Raw genomic sequence first — 24,241 nt, forward strand, 5'->3', positions numbered from 1 at the left:
TGTTCCGTCTCTTCATGTTGTGCACAGTTCAAACGGAAAATACATCAACAGGCAGACTACAGAAAAGCTTACTATCAAAGGTTAGAGGGGGGCTTTCTCAGAGGGCTTTTTACAGTTTTTCTATTCCCAATTAGCCGTTTAAGTGTACTTATTGAAAGTAGTAATTCTTTCATAGGCCGCCCTTTCTTAGTATTTGACGTTCCTTATATTGCGGTATGAGGCTTCGCAGTAGGTTGCAAACATTCATCACCCATGACTGTCCCCAATTGAGCTCAGAAGCTCAATGTCTATCATGACCTCTCTTTTAGAATGTCCAAGAGCAAGCAAACTATTCCTCCAGGAGAGGGCGCCAACAGACTACTAAAGAGATCATCATTACTCAAAGAAAACCCCAAAAACCAATGCATGATAGGAATAAACAGGTAACTTTCTTTGGAGTGGAAGCGGAGAGATCGCACCAGATGCCAATTCTAGATGTTATCACACCTGTGGTCACTGCAGCAGCAGGTGAATCCACTTTGTCCAAAAGGGATCTATTCCATTCAATTGCAAATGATCTAGATAAGACAGAGAACTGCAGCACGGGGACATAGCCGAGTTGGTCAGGTTGAGTGGTGATGAGTTTGCTATTTGGATGAATAAAGAAAGTCAAAAGTGTGAAAGATAAAAAACAAAAGGAGGAAGTGTGAAAAGTGAATGGGCCAAATTGAGGTGCATATGAAGACGTATGCTTTCTTCCAATTCATTAAATCGGGCTAATATGAATCAGGTGAATTGAGTTCTGCTTTTGGAAACTGGGTTAAGAAGGGGTGCACCGTTCCTGGAGGTACTGCAATACCAGGTCAATGCGTGGAGTGGACAGAGCAAGCTCTTTTTCCATCTCCCTGTTCTAAAAATCCATTTAATATATGGTCCCCAGATAGGGGACGTATCAGATATTAAACTGATAAGAACAGATACTACACTTGATCTTAGCCAAAAGGCCGAGAAGCGATAACCAGAATTGGTTTGGGCCTCGAGTGGCACCCTGGCCTATGCCGGACACATCTTAGGGAGAGAGAGCGAGAGGGAGACAAACCCACGCCTACACAAGACATTTTGTCACCCAAGCCAACCCTTGAAAAGGCTGCTTTGCAGAGCCAAAACAAGAAGAATGGTGCGTTTTGCAGCCGCCGCCCACTGCAATGAATCTGAATAACTCCTCCTTTAGGGCGCAAGCAACTCCCCTCCCCCTTGCAGTCTTTCCAATTCACGATACAAAAAGACGGACAGGACAGGTTGCCTGACTTTCCGTCACTGCCACCCTTTGCCATCCTTACCCGTAGAAAGCCCTTTCATCATCCCCAAACCCTAATCTTTTCCCTTTCCTTCCCAGCCCCCAAACCCTGCCCTCTGTACCTTTCTCACCACCCGCTTCCCTTCTCCTGTCATCCCCCTACCACCCGGGAAAAAAAGAGATTGCCCCCTCCTTCCACTAGCCCACCCTCCCACCCAAAGAACAACTTCTTCTGCGCAGCTTGTTTTCTAGGCAGCAGCGCTATTGTGATGTCATCGGGGGGCATTGTGACAAGCCGCCAGTGTTCCGTCTCTTCATGTTGTGCACAGTTCAAACGGAAAATACATCAACAGGCAGACTACAGAAAAGCTTACTATCAAAGGTTAGAGGGGGGCTTTCTCAGAGGGCTTTTTACAGTTTTTCTATTCCCAATTAGCCGTTTAAGTGTACTTATTGAAAGTAGTAATTCTTTCATAGGCCGCCCTTTCTTAGTATTTGACGTTCCTTATATTGCGGTATGAGGCTTCGCAGTAGGTTGCAAACATTCATCACCCATGACTGTCCCCAATTGAGCTCAGAAGCTCAATGTCTATCATGACCTCTCTTTTAGAATGTCCAAGAGCAAGCAAACTATTCCTCCAGGAGAGGGCGCCAACAGACTACTAAAGAGATCATCATTACTCAAAGAAAACCCCAAAAACCAATGCATGATAGGAATAAACAGGTAACTTTCTTTGGAGTGGAAGCGGAGAGATCGCACCAGATGCCAATTCTAGATGTTATCACACCTGTGGTCACTGCAGCAGCAGGTGAATCCACTTTGTCCAAAAGGGATCTATTCCATTCAATTGCAAATGATCTAGATAAGACAGAGAACTGCAGCACGGGGACATAGCCAAGTTGGTCAGGTTGAGTGGTGATGAGTTTGCTATTTGGATGAATAAAGAAAGTCAAAAGTGTGAAAGATAAAAAACAAAAGGAGGAAGTGTGAAAAGTGAATGGGCCAAATTGAGGTGCATATGAAGACGTATGCTTTCTTCCAATTCATTAAATCGGGCTAATATGAATCAGGTGAATTGAGTTCTGCTTTTGGAAACTGGGTTAAGAAGGGGTGCACCGTTCCTGGAGGTACTGCAATACCAGGTCAATGCGTGGAGTGGACAGAGCAAGCTCTTTTTCCATCTCCCTGTTCTAAAAATCCATTTAATATATGGTCCCCAGATAGGGGACGTATCAGATATTAAACTGATAAGAACAGATACTACACTTGATCTTAGCCAAAAGGCCGAGAAGCGATAACCAGAATTGGTTTGGGCCTCGAGTGGCACCCTGGCCTATGCCGGACACATCTTAGGGAGAGAGAGCGAGAGGGAGACAAACCCACGCCTACACAAGACATTTTGTCACCCAAGCCAACCCTTGAAAAGGCTGCTTTGCAGAGCCAAAACAAGAAGAATGGTGCGTTTTGCAGCCGCCGCCCACTGCAATGAATCTGAATAACTCCTCCTTTAGGGCGCAAGCAACTCCCCTCCCCCTTGCAGTCTTTCCAATTCACGATACAAAAAGACGGACAGGACAGGTTGCCTGACTTTCCGTCACTGCCACCCTTTGCCATCCTTACCCGTAGAAAGCCCTTTCATCATCCCCAAACCCTAATCTTTTCCCTTTCCTTCCCAGCCCCCAAACCCTGCCCTCTGTACCTTTCTCACCACCCGCTTCCCTTCTCCTGTCATCCCCCTACCACCCGGGAAAAAAAGAGATTGCCCCCTCCTTCCACTAGCCCACCCTCCCACCCAAAGAACAACTTCTTCTGCGCAGCTTGTTTTCTAGGCAGCAGCGCTATTGTGATGTCATCGGGGGGCATTGTGACAAGCCGCCAGTGTTCCGTCTCTTCATGTTGTGCACAGTTCAAACGGAAAATACATCAACAGGCAGACTACAGAAAAGCTTACTATCAAAGGTTAGAGGGGGGCTTTCTCAGAGGGCTTTTTACAGTTTTTCTATTCCCAATTAGCCGTTTAAGTGTACTTATTGAAAGTAGTAATTCTTTCATAGGCCGCCCTTTCTTAGTATTTGACGTTCCTTATATTGCGGTATGAGGCTTCGCAGTAGGTTGCAAACATTCATCACCCATGACTGTCCCCAATTGAGCTCAGAAGCTCAATGTCTATCATGACCTCTCTTTTAGAATGTCCAAGAGCAAGCAAACTATTCCTCCAGGAGAGGGCGCCAACAGACTACTAAAGAGATCATCATTACTCAAAGAAAACCCCAAAAACCAATGCATGATAGGAATAAACAGGTAACTTTCTTTGGAGTGGAAGCGGAGAGATCGCACCAGATGCCAATTCTAGATGTTATCACACCTGTGGTCACTGCAGCAGCAGGTGAATCCACTTTGTCCAAAAGGGATCTATTCCATTCAATTGCAAATGATCTAGATAAGACAGAGAACTGCAGCACGGGGACATAGCCGAGTTGGTCAGGTTGAGTGGTGATGAGTTTGCTATTTGGATGAATAAAGAAAGTCAAAAGTGTGAAAGATAAAAAACAAAAGGAGGAAGTGTGAAAAGTGAATGGGCCAAATTGAGGTGCATATGAAGACGTATGCTTTCTTCCAATTCATTAAATCGGGCTAATATGAATCAGGTGAATTGAGTTCTGCTTTTGGAAACTGGGTTAAGAAGGGGTGCACCGTTCCTGGAGGTACTGCAATACCAGGTCAATGCGTGGAGTGGACAGAGCAAGCTCTTTTTCCATCTCCCTGTTCTAAAAATCCATTTAATATATGGTCCCCAGATAGGGGACGTATCAGATATTAAACTGATAAGAACAGATACTACACTTGATCTTAGCCAAAAGGCCGAGAAGCGATAACCAGAATTGGTTTGGGCCTCGAGTGGCACCCTGGCCTATGCCGGACACATCTTAGGGAGAGAGAGCGAGAGGGAGACAAACCCACGCCTACACAAGACATTTTGTCACCCAAGCCAACCCTTGAAAAGGCTGCTTTGCAGAGCCAAAACAAGAAGAATGGTGCGTTTTGCAGCCGCCGCCCACTGCAATGAATCTGAATAACTCCTCCTTTAGGGCGCAAGCAACTCCCCTCCCCCTTGCAGTCTTTCCAATTCACGATACAAAAAGACGGACAGGACAGGTTGCCTGACTTTCCGTCACTGCCACCCTTTGCCATCCTTACCCGTAGAAAGCCCTTTCATCATCCCCAAACCCTAATCTTTTCCCTTTCCTTCCCAGCCCCCAAACCCTGCCCTCTGTACCTTTCTCACCACCCGCTTCCCTTCTACTGTCATCCCCCTACCACCCGGGAAAAAAAGAGATTGCCCCCTCCTTCCACTAGCCCACCCTCCCACCCAAAGAACAACTTCTTCTGCGCAGCTTGTTTTCTAGGCAGCAGCGCTATTGTGATGTCATCGGGGGGCATTGTGACAAGCCGCCAGTGTTCCGTCTCTTCATGTTGTGCACAGTTCAAACGGAAAATACATCAACAGGCAGACTACAGAAAAGCTTACTATCAAAGGTTAGAGGGGGGCTTTCTCAGAGGGCTTTTTACAGTTTTTCTATTCCCAATTAGCCGTTTAAGTGTACTTATTGAAAGTAGTAATTCTTTCATAGGCCGCCCTTTCTTAGTATTTGACGTTCCTTATATTGCGGTATGAGGCTTCGCAGTAGGTTGCAAACATTCATCACCCATGACTGTCCCCAATTGAGCTCAGAAGCTCAATGTCTATCATGACCTCTCTTTTAGAATGTCCAAGAGCAAGCAAACTATTCCTCCAGGAGAGGGCGCCAACAGACTACTAAAGAGATCATCATTACTCAAAGAAAACCCCAAAAACCAATGCATGATAGGAATAAACAGGTAACTTTCTTTGGAGTGGAAGCGGAGAGATCGCACCAGATGCCAATTCTAGATGTTATCACACCTGTGGTCACTGCAGCAGCAGGTGAATCCACTTTGTCCAAAAGGGATCTATTCCATTCAATTGCAAATGATCTAGATAAGACAGAGAACTGCAGCACGGGGACATAGCCGAGTTGGTCAGGTTGAGTGGTGATGAGTTTGCTATTTGGATGAATAAAGAAAGTCAAAAGTGTGAAAGATAAAAAACAAAAGGAGGAAGTGTGAAAAGTGAATGGGCCAAATTGAGGTGCATATGAAGACGTATGCTTTCTTCCAATTCATTAAATCGGGCTAATATGAATCAGGTGAATTGAGTTCTGCTTTTGGAAACTGGGTTAAGAAGGGGTGCACCGTTCCTGGAGGTACTGCAATACCAGGTCAATGCGTGGAGTGGACAGAGCAAGCTCTTTTTCCATCTCCCTGTTCTAAAAATCCATTTAATATATGGTCCCCAGATAGGGGACGTATCAGATATTAAACTGATAAGAACAGATACTACACTTGATCTTAGCCAAAAGGCCGAGAAGCGATAACCAGAATTGGTTTGGGCCTCGAGTGGCACCCTGGCCTATGCCGGACACATCTTAGGGAGAGAGAGCGAGAGGGAGACAAACCCACGCCTACACAAGACATTTTGTCACCCAAGCCAACCCTTGAAAAGGCTGCTTTGCAGAGCCAAAACAAGAAGAATGGTGCGTTTTGCAGCCGCCGCCCACTGCAATGAATCTGAATAACTCCTCCTTTAGGGCGCAAGCAACTCCCCTCCCCCTTGCAGTCTTTCCAATTCACGATACAAAAAGACGGACAGGACAGGTTGCCTGACTTTCCGTCACTGCCACCCTTTGCCATCCTTACCCGTAGAAAGCCCTTTCATCATCCCCAAACCCTAATCTTTTCCCTTTCCTTCCCAGCCCCCAAACCCTGCCCTCTGTACCTTTCTCACCACCCGCTTCCCTTCTCCTGTCATCCCCCTACCACCCGGGAAAAAAAGAGATTGCCCCCTCCTTCCACTAGCCCACCCTCCCACCCAAAGAACAACTTCTTCTGCGCAGCTTGTTTTCTAGGCAGCAGCGCTATTGTGATGTCATCGGGGGGCATTGTGACAAGCCGCCAGTGTTCCGTCTCTTCATGTTGTGCACAGTTCAAACGGAAAATACATCAACAGGCAGACTACAGAAAAGCTTACTATCAAAGGTTAGAGGGGGGCTTTCTCAGAGGGCTTTTTACAGTTTTTCTATTCCCAATTAGCCGTTTAAGTGTACTTATTGAAAGTAGTAATTCTTTCATAGGCCGCCCTTTCTTAGTATTTGACGTTCCTTATATTGCGGTATGAGGCTTCGCAGTAGGTTGCAAACATTCATCACCCATGACTGTCCCCAATTGAGCTCAGAAGCTCAATGTCTATCATGACCTCTCTTTTAGAATGTCCAAGAGCAAGCAAACTATTCCTCCAGGAGAGGGCGCCAACAGACTACTAAAGAGATCATCATTACTCAAAGAAAACCCCAAAAACCAATGCATGATAGGAATAAACAGGTAACTTTCTTTGGAGTGGAAGCGGAGAGATCGCACCAGATGCCAATTCTAGATGTTATCACACCTGTGGTCACTGCAGCAGCAGGTGAATCCACTTTGTCCAAAAGGGATCTATTCCATTCAATTGCAAATGATCTAGATAAGACAGAGAACTGCAGCACGGGGACATAGCCGAGTTGGTCAGGTTGAGTGGTGATGAGTTTGCTATTTGGATGAATAAAGAAAGTCAAAAGTGTGAAAGATAAAAAACAAAAGGAGGAAGTGTGAAAAGTGAATGGGCCAAATTGAGGTGCATATGAAGACGTATGCTTTCTTCCAATTCATTAAATCGGGCTAATATGAATCAGGTGAATTGAGTTCTGCTTTTGGAAACTGGGTTAAGAAGGGGTGCACCGTTCCTGGAGGTACTGCAATACCAGGTCAATGCGTGGAGTGGACAGAGCAAGCTCTTTTTCCATCTCCCTGTTCTAAAAATCCATTTAATATATGGTCCCCAGATAGGGGACGTATCAGATATTAAACTGATAAGAACAGATACTACACTTGATCTTAGCCAAAAGGCCGAGAAGCGATAACCAGAATTGGTTTGGGCCTCGAGTGGCACCCTGGCCTATGCCGGACACATCTTAGGGAGAGAGAGCGAGAGGGAGACAAACCCACGCCTACACAAGACATTTTGTCACCCAAGCCAACCCTTGAAAAGGCTGCTTTGCAGAGCCAAAACAAGAAGAATGGTGCGTTTTGCAGCCGCCGCCCACTGCAATGAATCTGAATAACTCCTCCTTTAGGGCGCAAGCAACTCCCCTCCCCCTTGCAGTCTTTCCAATTCACGATACAAAAAGACGGACAGGACAGGTTGCCTGACTTTCCGTCACTGCCACCCTTTGCCATCCTTACCCGTAGAAAGCCCTTTCATCATCCCCAAACCCTAATCTTTTCCCTTTCCTTCCCAGCCCCCAAACCCTGCCCTCTGTACCTTTCTCACCACCCGCTTCCCTTCTCCTGTCATCCCCCTACCACCCGGGAAAAAAAGAGATTGCCCCCTCCTTCCACTAGCCCACCCTCCCACCCAAAGAACAACTTCTTCTGCGCAGCTTGTTTTCTAGGCAGCAGCGCTATTGTGATGTCATCGGGGGGCATTGTGACAAGCCGCCAGTGTTCCGTCTCTTCATGTTGTGCACAGTTCAAACGGAAAATACATCAACAGGCAGACTACAGAAAAGCTTACTATCAAAGGTTAGAGGGGGGCTTTCTCAGAGGGCTTTTTACAGTTTTTCTATTCCCAATTAGCCGTTTAAGTGTACTTATTGAAAGTAGTAATTCTTTCATAGGCCGCCCTTTCTTAGTATTTGACGTTCCTTATATTGCGGTATGAGGCTTCGCAGTAGGTTGCAAACATTCATCACCCATGACTGTCCCCAATTGAGCTCAGAAGCTCAATGTCTATCATGACCTCTCTTTTAGAATGTCCAAGAGCAAGCAAACTATTCCTCCAGGAGAGGGCGCCAACAGACTACTAAAGAGATCATCATTACTCAAAGAAAACCCCAAAAACCAATGCATGATAGGAATAAACAGGTAACTTTCTTTGGAGTGGAAGCGGAGAGATCGCACCAGATGCCAATTCTAGATGTTATCACACCTGTGGTCACTGCAGCAGCAGGTGAATCCACTTTGTCCAAAAGGGATCTATTCCATTCAATTGCAAATAATCTAGATAAGACAGAGAACTGCAGCACGGGGACATAGCCGAGTTGGTCAGGTTGAGTGGTGATGAGTTTGCTATTTGGATGAATAAAGAAAGTCAAAAGTGTGAAAGATAAAAAACAAAAGGAGGAAGTGTGAAAAGTGAATGGGCCAAATTGAGGTGCATATGAAGACGTATGCTTTCTTCCAATTCATTAAATCGGGCTAATATGAATCAGGTGAATTGAGTTCTGCTTTTGGAAACTGGGTTAAGAAGGGGTGCACCGTTCCTGGAGGTACTGCAATACCAGGTCAATGCGTGGAGTGGACAGAGCAAGCTCTTTTTCCATCTCCCTGTTCTAAAAATCCATTTAATATATGGTCCCCAGATAGGGGACGTATCAGATATTAAACTGATAAGAACAGATACTACACTTGATCTTAGCCAAAAGGCCGAGAAGCGATAACCAGAATTGGTTTGGGCCTCGAGTGGCACCCTGGCCTATGCCGGACACATCTTAGGGAGAGAGAGCGAGAGGGAGACAAACCCACGCCTACACAAGACATTTTGTCACCCAAGCCAACCCTTGAAAAGGCTGCTTTGCAGAGCCAAAACAAGAAGAATGGTGCGTTTTGCAGCCGCCGCCCACTGCAATGAATCTGAATAACTCCTCCTTTAGGGCGCAAGCAACTCCCCTCCCCCTTGCAGTCTTTCCAATTCACGATACAAAAAGACGGACAGGACAGGTTGCCTGACTTTCCGTCACTGCCACCCTTTGCCATCCTTACCCGTAGAAAGCCCTTTCATCATCCCCAAACCCTAATCTTTTCCCTTTCCTTCCCAGCCCCCAAACCCTGCCCTCTGTACCTTTCTCACCACCCGCTTCCCTTCTCCTGTCATCCCCCTACCACCCGGGAAAAAAAGAGATTGCCCCCTCCTTCCACTAGCCCACCCTCCCACCCAAAGAACAACTTCTTCTGCGCAGCTTGTTTTCTAGGCAGCAGCGCTATTGTGATGTCATCGGGGGGCATTGTGACAAGCCGCCAGTGTTCCGTCTCTTCATGTTGTGCACAGTTCAAACGGAAAATACATCAACAGGCAGACTACAGAAAAGCTTACTATCAAAGGTTAGAGGGGGGCTTTCTCAGAGGGCTTTTTACAGTTTTTCTATTCCCAATTAGCCGTTTAAGTGTACTTATTGAAAGTAGTAATTCTTTCATAGGCCGCCCTTTCTTAGTATTTGACGTTCCTTATATTGCGGTATGAGGCTTCGCAGTAGGTTGCAAACATTCATCACCCATGACTGTCCCCAATTGAGCTCAGAAGCTCAATGTCTATCATGACCTCTCTTTTAGAATGTCCAAGAGCAAGCAAACTATTCCTCCAGGAGAGGGCGCCAACAGACTACTAAAGAGATCATCATTACTCAAAGAAAACCCCAAAAACCAATGCATGATAGGAATAAACAGGTAACTTTCTTTGGAGTGGAAGCGGAGAGATCGCACCAGATGCCAATTCTAGATGTTATCACACCTGTGGTCACTGCAGCAGCAGGTGAATCCACTTTGTCCAAAAGGGATCTATTCCATTCAATTGCAAATGATCTAGATAAGACAGAGAACTGCAGCACGGGGACATAGCCGAGTTGGTCAGGTTGAGTGGTGATGAGTTTGCTATTTGGATGAATAAAGAAAGTCAAAAGTGTGAAAGATAAAAAACAAAAGGAGGAAGTGTGAAAAGTGAATGGGCCAAATTGAGGTGCATATGAAGACATATGCTTTCTTCCAATTCATTAAATCGGGCTAATATGAATCAGGTGAATTGAGTTCTGCTTTTGGAAACTGGGTTAAGAAGGGGTGCACCGTTCCTGGAGGTACTGCAATACCAGGTCAATGCGTGGAGTGGACAGAGCAAGCTCTTTTTCCATCTCCCTGTTCTAAAAATCCATTTAATATATGGTCCCCAGATAGGGGACGTATCAGATATTAAACTGATAAGAACAGATACTACACTTGATCTTAGCCAAAAGGCCGAGAAGCGATAACCAGAATTGGTTTGGGCCTCGAGTGGCACCCTGGCCTATGCCGGACACATCTTAGGGAGAGAGAGCGAGAGGGAGACAAACCCACGCCTACACAAGACATTTTGTCACCCAAGCCAACCCTTGAAAAGGCTGCTTTGCAGAGCCAAAACAAGAAGAATGGTGCGTTTTGCAGCCGCCGCCCACTGCAATGAATCTGAATAACTCCTCCTTTAGGGCGCAAGCAACTCCCCTCCCCCTTGCAGTCTTTCCAATTCACGATACAAAAAGACGGACAGGACAGGTTGCCTGACTTTCCGTCACTGCCACCCTTTGCCATCCTTACCCGTAGAAAGCCCTTTCATCATCCCCAAACCCTAATCTTTTCCCTTTCCTTCCCAGCCCCCAAACCCTGCCCTCTGTACCTTTCTCACCACCCGCTTCCCTTCTCCTGTCATCCCCCTACCACCCGGGAAAAAAAGAGATTGCCCCCTCCTTCCACTAGCCCACCCTCCCACCCAAAGAACAACTTCTTCTGCGCAGCTTGTTTTCTAGGCAGCAGCGCTATTGTGATGTCATCGGGGGGCATTGTGACAAGCCGCCAGTGTTCCGTCTCTTCATGTTGTGCACAGTTCAAACGGAAAATACATCAACAGGCAGACTACAGAAAAGCTTACTATCAAAGGTTAGAGGGGGGCTTTCTCAGAGGGCTTTTTACAGTTTTTCTATTCCCAATTAGCCGTTTAAGTGTACTTATTGAAAGTAGTAATTCTTTCATAGGCCGCCCTTTCTTAGTATTTGACGTTCCTTATATTGCGGTATGAGGCTTCGCAGTAGGTTGCAAACATTCATCACCCATGACTGTCCCCAATTGAGCTCAGAAGCTCAATGTCTATCATGACCTCTCTTTTAGAATGTCCAAGAGCAAGCAAACTATTCCTCCAGGAGAGGGCGCCAACAGACTACTAAAGAGATCATCATTACTCAAAGAAAACCCCAAAAACCAATGCATGATAGGAATAAACAGGTAACTTTCTTTGGAGTGGAAGCGGAGAGATCGCACCAGATGCCAATTCTAGATGTTATCACACCTGTGGTCACTGCAGCAGCAGGTGAATCCACTTTGTCCAAAAGGGATCTATTCCATTCAATTGCAAATGATCTAGATAAGACAGAGAACTGCAGCACGGGGACATAGCCGAGTTGGTCAGGTTGAGTGGTGATGAGTTTGCTATTTGGATGAATAAAGAAAGTCAAAAGTGTGAAAGATAAAAAACAAAAGGAGGAAGTGTGAAAAGTGAATGGGCCAAATTGAGGTGCATATGAAGACGTATGCTTTCTTCCAATTCATTAAATCGGGCTAATATGAATCAGGTGAATTGAGTTCTGCTTTTGGAAACTGGGTTAAGAAGGGGTGCACCGTTCCTGGAGGTACTGCAATACCAGGTCAATGCGTGGAGTGGACAGAGCAAGCTCTTTTTCCATCTCCCTGTTCTAAAAATCCATTTAATATATGGTCCCCAGATAGGGGACGTATCAGATATTAAACTGATAAGAACAGATACTACACTTGATCTTAGCCAAAAGGCCGAGAAGCGATAACCAGAATTGGTTTGGGCCTCGAGTGGCACCCTGGCCTATGCCGGACACATCTTAGGGAGAGAGAGCGAGAGGGAGACAAACCCACGCCTACACAAGACATTTTGTCACCCAAGCCAACCCTTGAAAAGGCTGCTTTGCAGAGCCAAAACAAGAAGAATGGTGCGTTTTGCAGCCGCCGCCCACTGCAATGAATCTGAATAACTCCTCCTTTAGGGCGCAAGCAACTCCCCTCCCCCTTGCAGTCTTTCCAATTCACGATACAAAAAGACGGACAGGACAGGTTGCCTGACTTTCCGTCACTGCCACCCTTTGCCATCCTTACCCGTAGAAAGCCCTTTCATCATCCCCAAACCCTAATCTTTTCCCTTTCCTTCCCAGCCCCCAAACCCTGCCCTCTGTACCTTTCTCACCACCCGCTTCCCTTCTCCTGTCATCCCCCTACCACCCGGGAAAAAAAGAGATTGCCCCCTCCTTCCACTAGCCCACCCTCCCACCCAAAGAACAACTTCTTCTGCGCAGCTTGTTTTCTAGGCAGCAGCGCTATTGTGATGTCATCGGGGGGCATTGTGACAAGCCGCCAGTGTTCCGTCTCTTCATGTTGTGCACAGTTCAAACGGAAAATACATCAACAGGCAGACTACAGAAAAGCTTACTATCAAAGGTTAGAGGGGGGCTTTCTCAGAGGGCTTTTTACAGTTTTTCTATTCCCAATTAGCCGTTTAAGTGTACTTATTGAAAGTAGTAATTCTTTCATAGGCCGCCCTTTCTTAGTATTTGACGTTCCTTATATTGCGGTATGAGGCTTCGCAGTAGGTTGCAAACATTCATCACCCATGACTGTCCCCAATTGAGCTCAGAAGCTCAATGTCTATCATGACCTCTCTTTTAGAATGTCCAAGAGCAAGCAAACTATTCCTCCAGGAGAGGGCGCCAACAGACTACTAAAGAGATCATCATTACTCAAAGAAAACCCCAAAAACCAATGCATGATAGGAATAAACAGGTAACTTTCTTTGGAGTGGAAGCGGAGAGATCGCACCAGATGCCAATTCTAGATGTTATCACACCTGTGGTCACTGCAGCAGCAGGTGAATCCACTTTGTCCAAAAGGGATCTATTCCATTCAATTGCAAATGATCTAGATAAGACAGAGAACTGCAGCACGGGGACATAGCCGAGTTGGTCAGGTTGAGTGGTGATGAGTTTGCTATTTGGATGAATAAAGAAAGTCAAAAGTGTGAAAGATAAAAAACAAAAGGAGGAAGTGTGAAAAGTGAATGGGCCAAATTGAGGTGCATATGAAGACGTATGCTTTCTTCCAATTCATTAAATCGGGCTAATATGAATCAGGTGAATTGAGTTCTGCTTTTGGAAACTGGGTTAAGAAGGGGTGCACCGTTCCTGGAGGTACTGCAATACCAGGTCAATGCGTGGAGTGGACAGAGCAAGCTCTTTTTCCATCTCCCTGTTCTAAAAATCCATTTAATATATGGTCCCCAGATAGGGGACGTATCAGATATTAAACTGATAAGAACAGATACTACACTTGATCTTAGCCAAAAGGCCGAGAAGCGATAACCAGAATTGGTTTGGGCCTCGAGTGGCACCCTGGCCTATGCCGGACACATCTTAGGGAGAGAGAGCGAGAGGGAGACAAACCCACGCCTACACAAGACATTTTGTCACCCAAGCCAACCCTTGAAAAGGCTGCTTTGCAGAGCCAAAACAAGAAGAATGGTGCGTTTTGCAGCCGCCGCCCACTGCAATGAATCTGAATAACTCCTCCTTTAGGGCGCAAGCAACTCCCCTCCCCCTTGCAGTCTTTCCAATTCACGATACAAAAAGACGGACAGGACAGGTTGCCTGACTTTCCGTCACTGCCACCCTTTGCCATCCTTACCCGTAGAAAGCCCTTTCATCATCCCCAAACCCTAATCTTTTCCCTTTCCTTCCCAGCCCCCAAACTCTGCCCTCTGTACCTTTCTCACCACCCGCTTCCCTTCTCCTGTCATCCCCCTACCACCCGGGAAAAAAAGAGATTGCCCCCTCCTTCCACTAGCCCACCCTCCCACCCAAAGAACAACTTCTTCTGCGCAGCTTGTTTTCTAGGCAGCAGCGCTATTGTGATGTCATCGGGGGGCATTGTGACAAGCCGCCAGTGTTCCGTCTCTTCATGTTGTGCACAGTTCAAACGGAAAATACATCAACAGGCAGACTACAGAAAAGCTTACTATCAAAGGTTAGAGGGGGGCTTTCTCAGAGGGCTTTTTACAGTTTTTCTATTCCCAATTAGCCGTTTAAGTGTACTTATTGAAAGTAGTAATTCTTTCATAGGCCGCCCTTTCTTAGTATTTGACGTTCCTTATATTGCGGTATGAGGCTTCGCAGTAGGTTGCAAACATTCATCACCCATGACTGTCCCCAATTGAGCTCAGAAGCTCAATGTCTATCATGACCTCTCTTTTAGAATGTCCAAGAGCAAGCAAACTATTCCTCCAGGAGAGGGCGCCAACAGACTACTAAAGAGATCATCATTACTCAAAGAAAACCCCAAAAACCAATGCATGATAGGAATAAACAGGTAACTTTCTTTGGAGTGGAAGCGGAGAGATCGCACCAGATGCCAATTCTAGATGTTATCACACCTGTGGTCACTGCAGCAGCAGGTGAATCCACTTTGTCCAAAAGGGATCTATTCCATTCAATTGCAAATGATCTAGATAAGACAGAGAACTGCAGCACGGGGACATAGCCGAGTTGGTCAGGTTGAGTGGTGATGAGTTTGCTATTTGGATGAATAAAGAAAGTCAAAAGTGTGAAAGATAAAAAACAAAAGGAGGAAGTGTGAAAAGTGAATGGGCCAAATTGAGGTGCATATGAAGACGTATGCTTTCTTCCAATTCATTAAATCGGGCTAATATGAATCAGGTGAATTGAGTTCTGCTTTTGGAAACTGGGTTAAGAAGGGGTGCACCGTTCCTGGAGGTACTGCAATACCAGGTCAATGCGTGGAGTGGACAGAGCAAGCTCTTTTTCCATCTCCCTGTTCTAAAAATCCATTTAATATATGGTCCCCAGATAGGGGACGTATCAGATATTAAACTGATAAGAACAGATACTACACTTGATCTTAGCCAAAAGGCCGAGAAGCGATAACCAGAATTGGTTTGGGCCTCGAGTGGCACCCTGGCCTATGCCGGACACATCTTAGGGAGAGAGAGCGAGAGGGAGACAAACCCACGCCTACACAAGACATTTTGTCACCCAAGCCAACCCTTGAAAAGGCTGCTTTGCAGAGCCAAAACAAGAAGAATGGTGCGTTTTGCAGCCGCCGCCCACTGCAATGAATCTGAATAACTCCTCCTTTAGGGCGCAAGCAACTCCCCTCCCCCTTGCAGTCTTTCCAATTCACGATACAAAAAGACGGACAGGACAGGTTGCCTGACTTTCCGTCACTGCCACCCTTTGCCATCCTTACCCGTAGAAAGCCCTTTCATCATCCCCAAACCCTAATCTTTTCCCTTTCCTTCCCAGCCCCCAAACCCTGCCCTCTGTACCTTTCTCACCACCCGCTTCCCTTCTCCTGTCATCCCCCTACCACCCGGGAAAAAAAGAGATTGCCCCCTCCTTCCACTAGCCCACCCTCCCACCCAAAGAACAACTTCTTCTGCGCAGCTTGTTTTCTAGGCAGCAGCGCTATTGTGATGTCATCGGGGGGCATTGTGACAAGCCGCCAGTGTTCCGTCTCTTCATGTTGTGCACAGTTCAAACGGAAAATACATCAACAGGCAGACTACAGAAAAGCTTACTATCAAAGGTTAGAGGGGGGCTTTCTCAGAGGGCTTTTTACAGTTTTTCTATTCCCAATTAGCCGTTTAAGTGTACTTATTGAAAGTAGTAATTCTTTCATAGGCCGCCCTTTCTTAGTATTTGACGTTCCTTATATTGCGGTATGAGGCTTCGCAGTAGGTTGCAAACATTCATCACCCATGACTGTCCCCAATTGAGCTCAGAAGCTCAATGTCTATCATGACCTCTCTTTTAGAATGTCCAAGAGCAAGCAAACTATTCCTCCAGGAGAGGGCGCCAACAGACTACTAAAGAGATCATCATTACTCAAAGAAAACCCCAAAAACCAATGCATGATAGGAATAAACAGGTAACTTTCTTTGGAGTGGAAGCGGAGAGATCGCACCAGATGCCAATTCTAGATGTTATCACACCTGTGGTCACTGCAGCAGCAGGTGAATCCACTTTGTCCAAAAGGGATCTATTCCATTCAATTGCAAATGATCTAGATAAGACAGAGAACTGCAGCACGGGGACATAGCCGAGTTGGTCAGGTTGAGTGGTGATGAGTTTGCTATTTGGATGAATAAAGAAAGTCAAAAGTGTGAAAGATAAAAAACAAAAGGAGGAAGTGTGAAAAGTGAATGGGCCAAATTGAGGTGCATATGAAGACGTATGCTTTCTTCCAATTCATTAAATCGGGCTAATATGAATCAGGTGAATTGAGTTCTGCTTTTGGAAACTGGGTTAAGAAGGGGTGCACCGTTCCTGGAGGTACTGCAATACCAGGTCAATGCGTGGAGTGGACAGAGCAAGCTCTTTTTCCATCTCCCTGTTCTAAAAATCCATTTAATATATGGTCCCCAGATAGGGGACGTATCAGATATTAAACTGATAAGAACAGATACTACACTTGATCTTAGCCAAAAGGCCGAGAAGCGATAACCAGAATTGGTTTGGGCCTCGAGTGGCACCCTGGCCTATGCCGGACACATCTTAGGGAGAGAGAGCGAGAGGGAGACAAACCCACGCCTACACAAGACATTTTGTCACCCAAGCCAACCCTTGAAAAGGCTGCTTTGCAGAGCCAAAACAAGAAGAATGGTGCGTTTTGCAGCCGCCGCCCACTGCAATGAATCTGAATAACTCCTCCTTTAGGGCGCAAGCAACTCCCCTCCCCCTTGCAGTCTTTCCAATTCACGATACAAAAAGACGGACAGGACAGGTTGCCTGACTTTCCGTCACTGCCACCCTTTGCCATCCTTACCCGTAGAAAGCCCTTTCATCATCCCCAAACCCTAATCTTTTCCCTTTCCTTCCCAGCCCCCAAACCCTGCCCTCTGTACCTTTCTCACCACCCGCTTCCCTTCTCCTGTCATCCCCCTACCACCCGGGAAAAAAAGAGATTGCCCCCTCCTTCCACTAGCCCACCCTCCCACCCAAAGAACAACTTCTTCTGCGCAGCTTGTTTTCTAGGCAGCAGCGCTATTGTGATGTCATCGGGGGGCATTGTGACAAGCCGCCAGTGTTCCGTCTCTTCATGTTGTGCACAGTTCAAACGGAAAATACATCAACAGGCAGACTACAGAAAAGCTTACTATCAAAGGTTAGAGGGGGGCTTTCTCAGAGGGCTTTTTACAGTTTTTCTATTCCCAATTAGCCGTTTAAGTGTACTTATTGAAAGTAGTAATTCTTTCATAGGCCGCCCTTTCTTAGTATTTGACGTTCCTTATATTGCGGTATGAGGCTTCGCAGTAGGTTGCAAACATTCATCACCCATGACTGTCCCCAATTGAGCTCAGAAGCTCAATGTCTATCATGACCTCTCTTTTAGAATGTCCAAGAGCAAGCAAACTATTCCTCCAGGAGAGGGCGCCAACAGACTACTAAAGAGATCATCATTACTCAAAGAAAACCCCAAAAACCAATGCATGATAGGAATAAACAGGTAACTTTCTTTGGAGTGGAAGCGGAGAGATCGCACCAGATGCCAATTCTAGATGTTATCACACCTGTGGTCACTGCAGCAGCAGGTGAATCCACTTTGTCCAAAAGGGATCTATTCCATTCAATTGCAAATGATCTAGATAAGACAGAGAACTGCAGCACGGGGACATAGCCGAGTTGGTCAGGTTGAGTGGTGATGAGTTTGCTATTTGGATGAATAAAGAAAGTCAAAAGTGTGAAAGATAAAAAACAAAAGGAGGAAGTGTGAAAAGTGAATGGGCCAAATTGAGGTGCATATGAAGACGTATGCTTTCTTCCAATTCATTAAATCGGGCTAATATGAATCAGGTGAATTGAGTTCTGCTTTTGGAAACTGGGTTAAGAAGGGGTGCACCGTTCCTGGAGGTACTGCAATACCAGGTCAATGCGTGGAGTGGACAGAGCAAGCTCTTTTTCCATCTCCCTGTTCTAAAAATCCATTTAATATATGGTCCCCAGATAGGGGACGTATCAGATATTAAACTGATAAGAACAGATACTACACTTGATCTTAGCCAAAAGGCCGAGAAGCGATAACCAGAATTGGTTTGGGCCTCGAGTGGCACCCTGGCCTATGCCGGACACATCTTAGGGAGAGAGAGCGAGAGGGAGACAAACCCACGCCTACACAAGACATTTTGTCACCCAAGCCAACCCTTGAAAAGGCTGCTTTGCAGAGCCAAAACAAGAAGAATGGTGCGTTTTGCAGCCGCCGCCCACTGCAATGAATCTGAATAACTCCTCCTTTAGGGCGCAAGCAACTCCCCTCCCCCTTGCAGTCTTTCCAATTCACGATACAAAAAGACGGACAGGACAGGTTGCCTGACTTTCCGTCACTGCCACCCTTTGCCATCCTTACCCGTAGAAAGCCCTTTCATCATCCCCAAACCCTAATCTTTTCCCTTTCCTTCCCAGCCCCCAAACCCTGCCCTCTGTACCTTTCTCACCACCCGCTTCCCTTCTCCTGTCATCCCCCTACCACCCGGGAAAAAAAGAGATTGCCCCCTCCTTCCACTAGCCCACCCTCCCACCCAAAGAACAACTTCTTCTGCGCAGCTTGTTTTCTAGGCAGCAGCGCTATTGTGATGTCATCGGGGGGCATTGTGACAAGCCGCCAGTGTTCCGTCTCTTCATGTTGTGCACAGTTCAAACGGAAAATACATCAACAGGCAGACTACAGAAAAGCTTACTATCAAAGGTTAGAGGGGGGCTTTCTCAGAGGGCTTTTTACAGTTTTTCTATTCCCAATTAGCCGTTTAAGTGTACTTATTGAAAGTAGTAATTCTTTCATAGGCCGCCCTTTCTTAGTATTTGACGTTCCTTATATTGCGGTATGAGGCTTCGCAGTAGGTTGCAAACATTCATCACCCATGACTGTCCCCAATTGAGCTCAGAAGCTCAATGTCTATCATGACCTCTCTTTTAGAATGTCCAAGAGCAAGCAAACTATTCCTCCAGGAGAGGGCGCCAACAGACTACTAAAGAGATCATCATTACTCAAAGAAAACCCCAAAAACCAATGCATGATAGGAATAAACAGGTAACTTTCTTTGGAGTGGAAGCGGAGAGATCGCACCAGATGCCAATTCTAGATGTTATCACACCTGTGGTCACTGCAGCAGCAGGTGAATCCACTTTGTCCAAAAGGGATCTATTCCATTCAATTGCAAATGATCTAGATAAGACAGAGAACTGCAGCACGGGGACATAGCCGAGTTGGTCAGGTTGAGTGGTGATGAGTTTGCTATTTGGATGAATAAAGAAAGTCAAAAGTGTGAAAGATAAAAAACAAAAGGAGGAAGTGTGAAAAGTGAATGGGCCAAATTGAGGTGCATATGAAGACGTATGCTTTCTTCCAATTCATTAAATCGGGCTAATATGAATCAGGTGAATTGAGTTCTGCTTTTGGAAACTGGGTTAAGAAGGGGTGCACCGTTCCTGGAGGTACTGCAATACCAGGTCAATGCGTGGAGTGGACAGAGCAAGCTCTTTTTCCATCTCCCTGTTCTAAAAATCCATTTAATATATGGTCCCCAGATAGGGGACGTATCAGATATTAAACTGATAAGAACAGATACTACACTTGATCTTAGCCAAAAGGCCGAGAAGCGATAACCAGAATTGGTTTGGGCCTCGAGTGGCACCCTGGCCTATGCCGGACACATCTTAGGGAGAGAGAGCGAGAGGGAGACAAACCCACGCCTACACAAGACATTTTGTCACCCAAGCCAACCCTTGAAAAGGCTGCTTTGCAGAGCCAAAACAAGAAGAATGGTGCGTTTTGCAGCCGCCGCCCACTGCAATGAATCTGAATAACTCCTCCTTTAGGGCGCAAGCAACTCCCCTCCCCCTTGCAGTCTTTCCAATTCACGATACAAAAAGACGGACAGGACAGGTTGCCTGACTTTCCGTCACTGCCACCCTTTGCCATCCTTACCCGTAGAAAGCCCTTTCATCATCCCCAAACCCTAATCTTTTCCCTTTCCTTCCCAGCCCCCAAACCCTGCCCTCTGTACCTTTCTCACCACCCGCTTCCCTTCTCCTGTCATCCCCCTACCACCCGGGAAAAAAAGAGATTGCCCCCTCCTTCCACTAGCCCACCCTCCCACCCAAAGAACAACTTCTTCTGCGCAGCTTGTTTTCTAGGCAGCAGCGCTATTGTGATGTCATCGGGGGGCATTGTGACAAGCCGCCAGTGTTCCGTCTCTTCATGTTGTGCACAGTTCAAACGGAAAATACATCAACAGGCAGACTACAGAAAAGCTTACTATCAAAGGTTAGAGGGGGGCTTTCTCAGAGGGCTTTTTACAGTTTTTCTATTCCCAATTAGCCGTTTAAGTGTACTTATTGAAAGTAGTAATTCTTTCATAGGCCGCCCTTTCTTAGTATTTGACGTTCCTTATATTGCGGTATGAGGCTTCGCAGTAGGTTGCAAACATTCATCACCCATGACTGTCCCCAATTGAGCTCAGAAGCTCAATGTCTATCATGACCTCTCTTTTAGAATGTCCAAGAGCAAGCAAACTATTCCTCCAGGAGAGGGCGCCAACAGACTACTAAAGAGATCATCATTACTCAAAGAAAACCCCAAAAACCAATGCATGATAGGAATAAACAGGTAACTTTCTTTGGAGTGGAAGCGGAGAGATCGCACCAGATGCCAATTCTAGATGTTATCACACCTGTGGTCACTGCAGCAGCAGGTGAATCCACTTTGTCCAAAAGGGATCTATTCCATTCAATTGCAAATGATCTAGATAAGACAGAGAACTGCAGCACGGGGACATAGCCGAGTTGGTCAGGTTGAGTGGTGATGAGTTTGCTATTTGGATGAATAAAGAAAGTCAAAAGTGTGAAAGATAAAAAACAAAAGGAGGAAGTGTGAAAAGTGAATGGGCCAAATTGAGGTGCATATGAAGACGTATGCTTTCTTCCAATTCATTAAATCGGGCTAATATGAATCAGGTGAATTGAGTTCTGCTTTTGGAAACTGGGTTAAGAAGGGGTGCACCGTTCCTGGAGGTACTGCAATACCAGGTCAATGCGTGGAGTGGACAGAGCAAGCTCTTTTTCCATCTCCCTGTTCTAAAAATCCATTTAATATATGGTCCCCAGATAGGGGACGTATCAGATATTAAACTGATAAGAACAGATACTACACTTGATCTTAGCCAAAAGGCCGAGAAGCGATAACCAGAATTGGTTTGGGCCTCGAGTGGCACCCTGGCCTATGCCGGACACATCTTAGGGAGAGAGAGCGAGAGGGAGACAAACCCACGCCTACACAAGACATTTTGTCACCCAAGCCAACCCTTGAAAAGGCTGCTTTGCAGAGCCAAAACAAGAAGAATGGTGCGTTTTGCAGCCGCCGCCCACTGCAATGAATCTGAATAACTCCTCCTTTAGGGCGCAAGCAACTCCCCTCCCCCTTGCAGTCTTTCCAATTCACGATACAAAAAGACGGACAGGACAGGTTGCCTGACTTTCCGTCACTGCCACCCTTTGCCATCCTTACCCGTAGAAAGCCCTTTCATCATCCCCAAACCCTAATCTTTTCCCTTTCCTTCCCAGCCCCCAAACCCTGCCCTCTGTACCTTTCTCACCACCCGCTTCCCTTCTCCTGTCATCCCCCTACCACCCGGGAAAAAAAGAGATTGCCCCCTCCTTCCACTAGCCCACCCTCCCACCCAAAGAACAACTTCTTCTGCGCAGCTTGTTTTCTAGGCAGCAGCGCTATTGTGATGTCATCGGGGGGCATTGTGACAAGCCGCCAGTGTTCCGTCTCTTCATGTTGTGCACAGTTCAAACGGAAAATACATCAACAGGCAGACTACAGAAAAGCTTACTATCAAAGGTTAGAGGGGGGCTTTCTCAGAGGGCTTTTTACAGTTTTTCTATTCCCAATTAGCCGTTTAAGTGTACTTATTGAAAGTAGTAATTCTTTCATAGGCCGCCCTTTCTTAGTATTTGACGTTCCTTATATTGCGGTATGAGGCTTCGCAGTAGGTTGCAAACATTCATCACCCATGACTGTCCCCAATTGAGCTCAGAAGCTCAATGTCTATCATGACCTCTCTTTTAGAATGTCCAAGAGCAAGCAAACTATTCCTCCAGGAGAGGGCGCCAACAGACTACTAAAGAGATCATCATTACTCAAAGAAAACCCCAAAAACCAATGCATGATAGGAATAAACAGGTAACTTTCTTTGGAGTGGAAGCGGAGAGATCGCACCAGATGCCAATTCTAGATGTTATCACACCTGTGGTCACTGCAGCAGCAGGTGAATCCACTTTGTCCAAAAGGGATCTATTCCATTCAATTGCAAATGATCTAGATAAGACAGAGAACTGCAGCACGGGGACATAGCCGAGTTGGTCAGGTTGAGTGGTGATGAGTTTGCTATTTGGATGAATAAAGAAAGTCAAAAGTGTGAAAGATAAAAAACAAAAGGAGGAAGTGTGAAAAGTGAATGGGCCAAATTGAGGTGCATATGAAGACGTATGCTTTCTTCCAATTCATTAAATCGGGCTAATATGAATCAGGTGAATTGAGTTCTGCTTTTGGAAACTGGGTTAAGAAGGGGTGCACCGTTCCTGGAGGTACTGCAATACCAGGTCAATGCGTGGAGTGGACAGAGCAAGCTCTTTTTCCATCTCCCTGTTCTAAAAATCCATTTAATATATGGTCCCCAGATAGGGGACGTATCAGATATTAAACTGATAAGAACAGATACTACACTTGATCTTAGCCAAAAGGCCGAGAAGCGATAACCAGAATTGGTTTGGGCCTCGAGTGGCACCCTGGCCTATGCCGGACACATCTTAGGGAGAGAGAGCGAGAGGGAGACAAACCCACGCCTACACAAGACATTTTGTCACCCAAGCCAACCCTTGAAAAGGCTGCTTTGCAGAGCCAAAACAAGAAGAATGGTGCGTTTTGCAGCCGCCGCCCACTGCAATGAATCTGAATAACTCCTCCTTTAGGGCGCAAGCAACTCCCCTCCCCCTTGCAGTCTTTCCAATTCACGATACAAAAAGACGGACAGGACAGGTTGCCTGACTTTCCGTCACTGCCACCCTTTGCCATCCTTACCCGTAGAAAGCCCTTTCATCATCCCCAAACCCTAATCTTTTCCCTTTCCTTCCCAGCCCCCAAACCCTGCCCTCTGTACCTTTCTCACCACCCGCTTCCCTTCTCCTGTCATCCCCCTACCACCCGGGAAAAAAAGAGATTGCCCCCTCCTTCCACTAGCCCACCCTCCCACCCAAAGAACAACTTCTTCTGCGCAGCTTGTTTTCTAGGCAGCAGCGCTATTGTGATGTCATCGGGGGGCATTGTGACAAGCCGCCAGTGTTCCGTCTCTTCATGTTGTGCACAGTTCAAACGGAAAATACATCAACAGGCAGACTACAGAAAAGCTTACTATCAAAGGTTAGAGGGGGGCTTTCTCAGAGGGCTTTTTACAGTTTTTCTATTCCCAATTAGCCGTTTAAGTGTACTTATTGAAAGTAGTAATTCTTTCATAGGCCGCCCTTTCTTAGTATTTGACGTTCCTTATATTGCGGTATGAGGCTTCGCAGTAGGTTGCAAACATTCATCACCCATGACTGTCCCCAATTGAGCTCAGAAGCTCAATGTCTATCATGACCTCTCTTTTAGAATGTCCAAGAGCAAGCAAACTATTCCTCCAGGAGAGGGCGCCAACAGACTACTAAAGAGATCATCATTACTCAAAGAAAACCCCAAAAACCAATGCATGATAGGAATAAACAGGTAACTTTCTTTGGAGTGGAAGCGGAGAGATCGCACCAGATGCCAATTCTAGATGTTATCACACCTGTGGTCACTGCAGCAGCAGGTGAATCCACTTTGTCCAAAAGGGATCTATTCCATTCAATTGCAAATGATCTAGATAAGACAGA

The 24,241-nt window shown here is 46.2% G+C and overlaps 15 non-coding genes across 15 annotated transcripts; all 15 read right to left on the reverse strand.

Moving 5' to 3' along the window:
* Positions 1-804: 804 nt before the first annotated feature.
* On the reverse strand, positions 805-995 carry LOC142267646 (U2 spliceosomal RNA). Its single transcript, XR_012733487.1, has one exon. It is a non-coding gene; the product is annotated as a U2 spliceosomal RNA (small nuclear RNA).
* Positions 996-2,382: 1,387 nt separating this feature from the next.
* On the reverse strand, positions 2,383-2,573 carry LOC142267647 (U2 spliceosomal RNA). Its single transcript, XR_012733488.1, has one exon. It is a non-coding gene; the product is annotated as a U2 spliceosomal RNA (small nuclear RNA).
* Positions 2,574-3,960: 1,387 nt separating this feature from the next.
* LOC142267648 (U2 spliceosomal RNA) lies at positions 3,961-4,151 on the reverse strand. Its single transcript, XR_012733489.1, has one exon. It is a non-coding gene; the product is annotated as a U2 spliceosomal RNA (small nuclear RNA).
* A 1,387-nt stretch (positions 4,152-5,538) lies between these two features.
* LOC142267649 (U2 spliceosomal RNA) lies at positions 5,539-5,729 on the reverse strand. The gene has a single exon (XR_012733490.1). It is a non-coding gene; the product is annotated as a U2 spliceosomal RNA (small nuclear RNA).
* A 1,387-nt stretch (positions 5,730-7,116) lies between these two features.
* Positions 7,117-7,307, reverse strand: LOC142267651 (U2 spliceosomal RNA). The gene has a single exon (XR_012733492.1). It is a non-coding gene; the product is annotated as a U2 spliceosomal RNA (small nuclear RNA).
* Positions 7,308-8,694: 1,387 nt separating this feature from the next.
* LOC142267653 (U2 spliceosomal RNA) lies at positions 8,695-8,885 on the reverse strand. Its single transcript, XR_012733493.1, has one exon. It is a non-coding gene; the product is annotated as a U2 spliceosomal RNA (small nuclear RNA).
* Positions 8,886-10,272: 1,387 nt separating this feature from the next.
* LOC142267654 (U2 spliceosomal RNA) lies at positions 10,273-10,463 on the reverse strand. The gene has a single exon (XR_012733494.1). It is a non-coding gene; the product is annotated as a U2 spliceosomal RNA (small nuclear RNA).
* A 1,387-nt stretch (positions 10,464-11,850) lies between these two features.
* On the reverse strand, positions 11,851-12,041 carry LOC142267655 (U2 spliceosomal RNA). The gene has a single exon (XR_012733495.1). It is a non-coding gene; the product is annotated as a U2 spliceosomal RNA (small nuclear RNA).
* Positions 12,042-13,428: 1,387 nt separating this feature from the next.
* Positions 13,429-13,619, reverse strand: LOC142267656 (U2 spliceosomal RNA). The gene has a single exon (XR_012733496.1). It is a non-coding gene; the product is annotated as a U2 spliceosomal RNA (small nuclear RNA).
* A 1,387-nt stretch (positions 13,620-15,006) lies between these two features.
* LOC142267576 (U2 spliceosomal RNA) lies at positions 15,007-15,197 on the reverse strand. Its single transcript, XR_012733427.1, has one exon. It is a non-coding gene; the product is annotated as a U2 spliceosomal RNA (small nuclear RNA).
* A 1,387-nt stretch (positions 15,198-16,584) lies between these two features.
* On the reverse strand, positions 16,585-16,775 carry LOC142267577 (U2 spliceosomal RNA). The gene has a single exon (XR_012733428.1). It is a non-coding gene; the product is annotated as a U2 spliceosomal RNA (small nuclear RNA).
* Positions 16,776-18,162: 1,387 nt separating this feature from the next.
* LOC142267578 (U2 spliceosomal RNA) lies at positions 18,163-18,353 on the reverse strand. The gene has a single exon (XR_012733429.1). It is a non-coding gene; the product is annotated as a U2 spliceosomal RNA (small nuclear RNA).
* Positions 18,354-19,740: 1,387 nt separating this feature from the next.
* LOC142267579 (U2 spliceosomal RNA) lies at positions 19,741-19,931 on the reverse strand. Its single transcript, XR_012733430.1, has one exon. It is a non-coding gene; the product is annotated as a U2 spliceosomal RNA (small nuclear RNA).
* A 1,387-nt stretch (positions 19,932-21,318) lies between these two features.
* On the reverse strand, positions 21,319-21,509 carry LOC142267580 (U2 spliceosomal RNA). The gene has a single exon (XR_012733431.1). It is a non-coding gene; the product is annotated as a U2 spliceosomal RNA (small nuclear RNA).
* A 1,387-nt stretch (positions 21,510-22,896) lies between these two features.
* LOC142267582 (U2 spliceosomal RNA) lies at positions 22,897-23,087 on the reverse strand. The gene has a single exon (XR_012733433.1). It is a non-coding gene; the product is annotated as a U2 spliceosomal RNA (small nuclear RNA).
* Positions 23,088-24,241: the final 1,154 nt, after the last annotated feature.

The sequence above is a fragment of the Anomaloglossus baeobatrachus genome, unplaced genomic scaffold (genome assembly GCF_048569485.1).
Source record: "Anomaloglossus baeobatrachus isolate aAnoBae1 unplaced genomic scaffold, aAnoBae1.hap1 Scaffold_2961, whole genome shotgun sequence".
Classification (NCBI taxonomy): Eukaryota; Metazoa; Chordata; class Amphibia; order Anura; family Aromobatidae; genus Anomaloglossus; species Anomaloglossus baeobatrachus.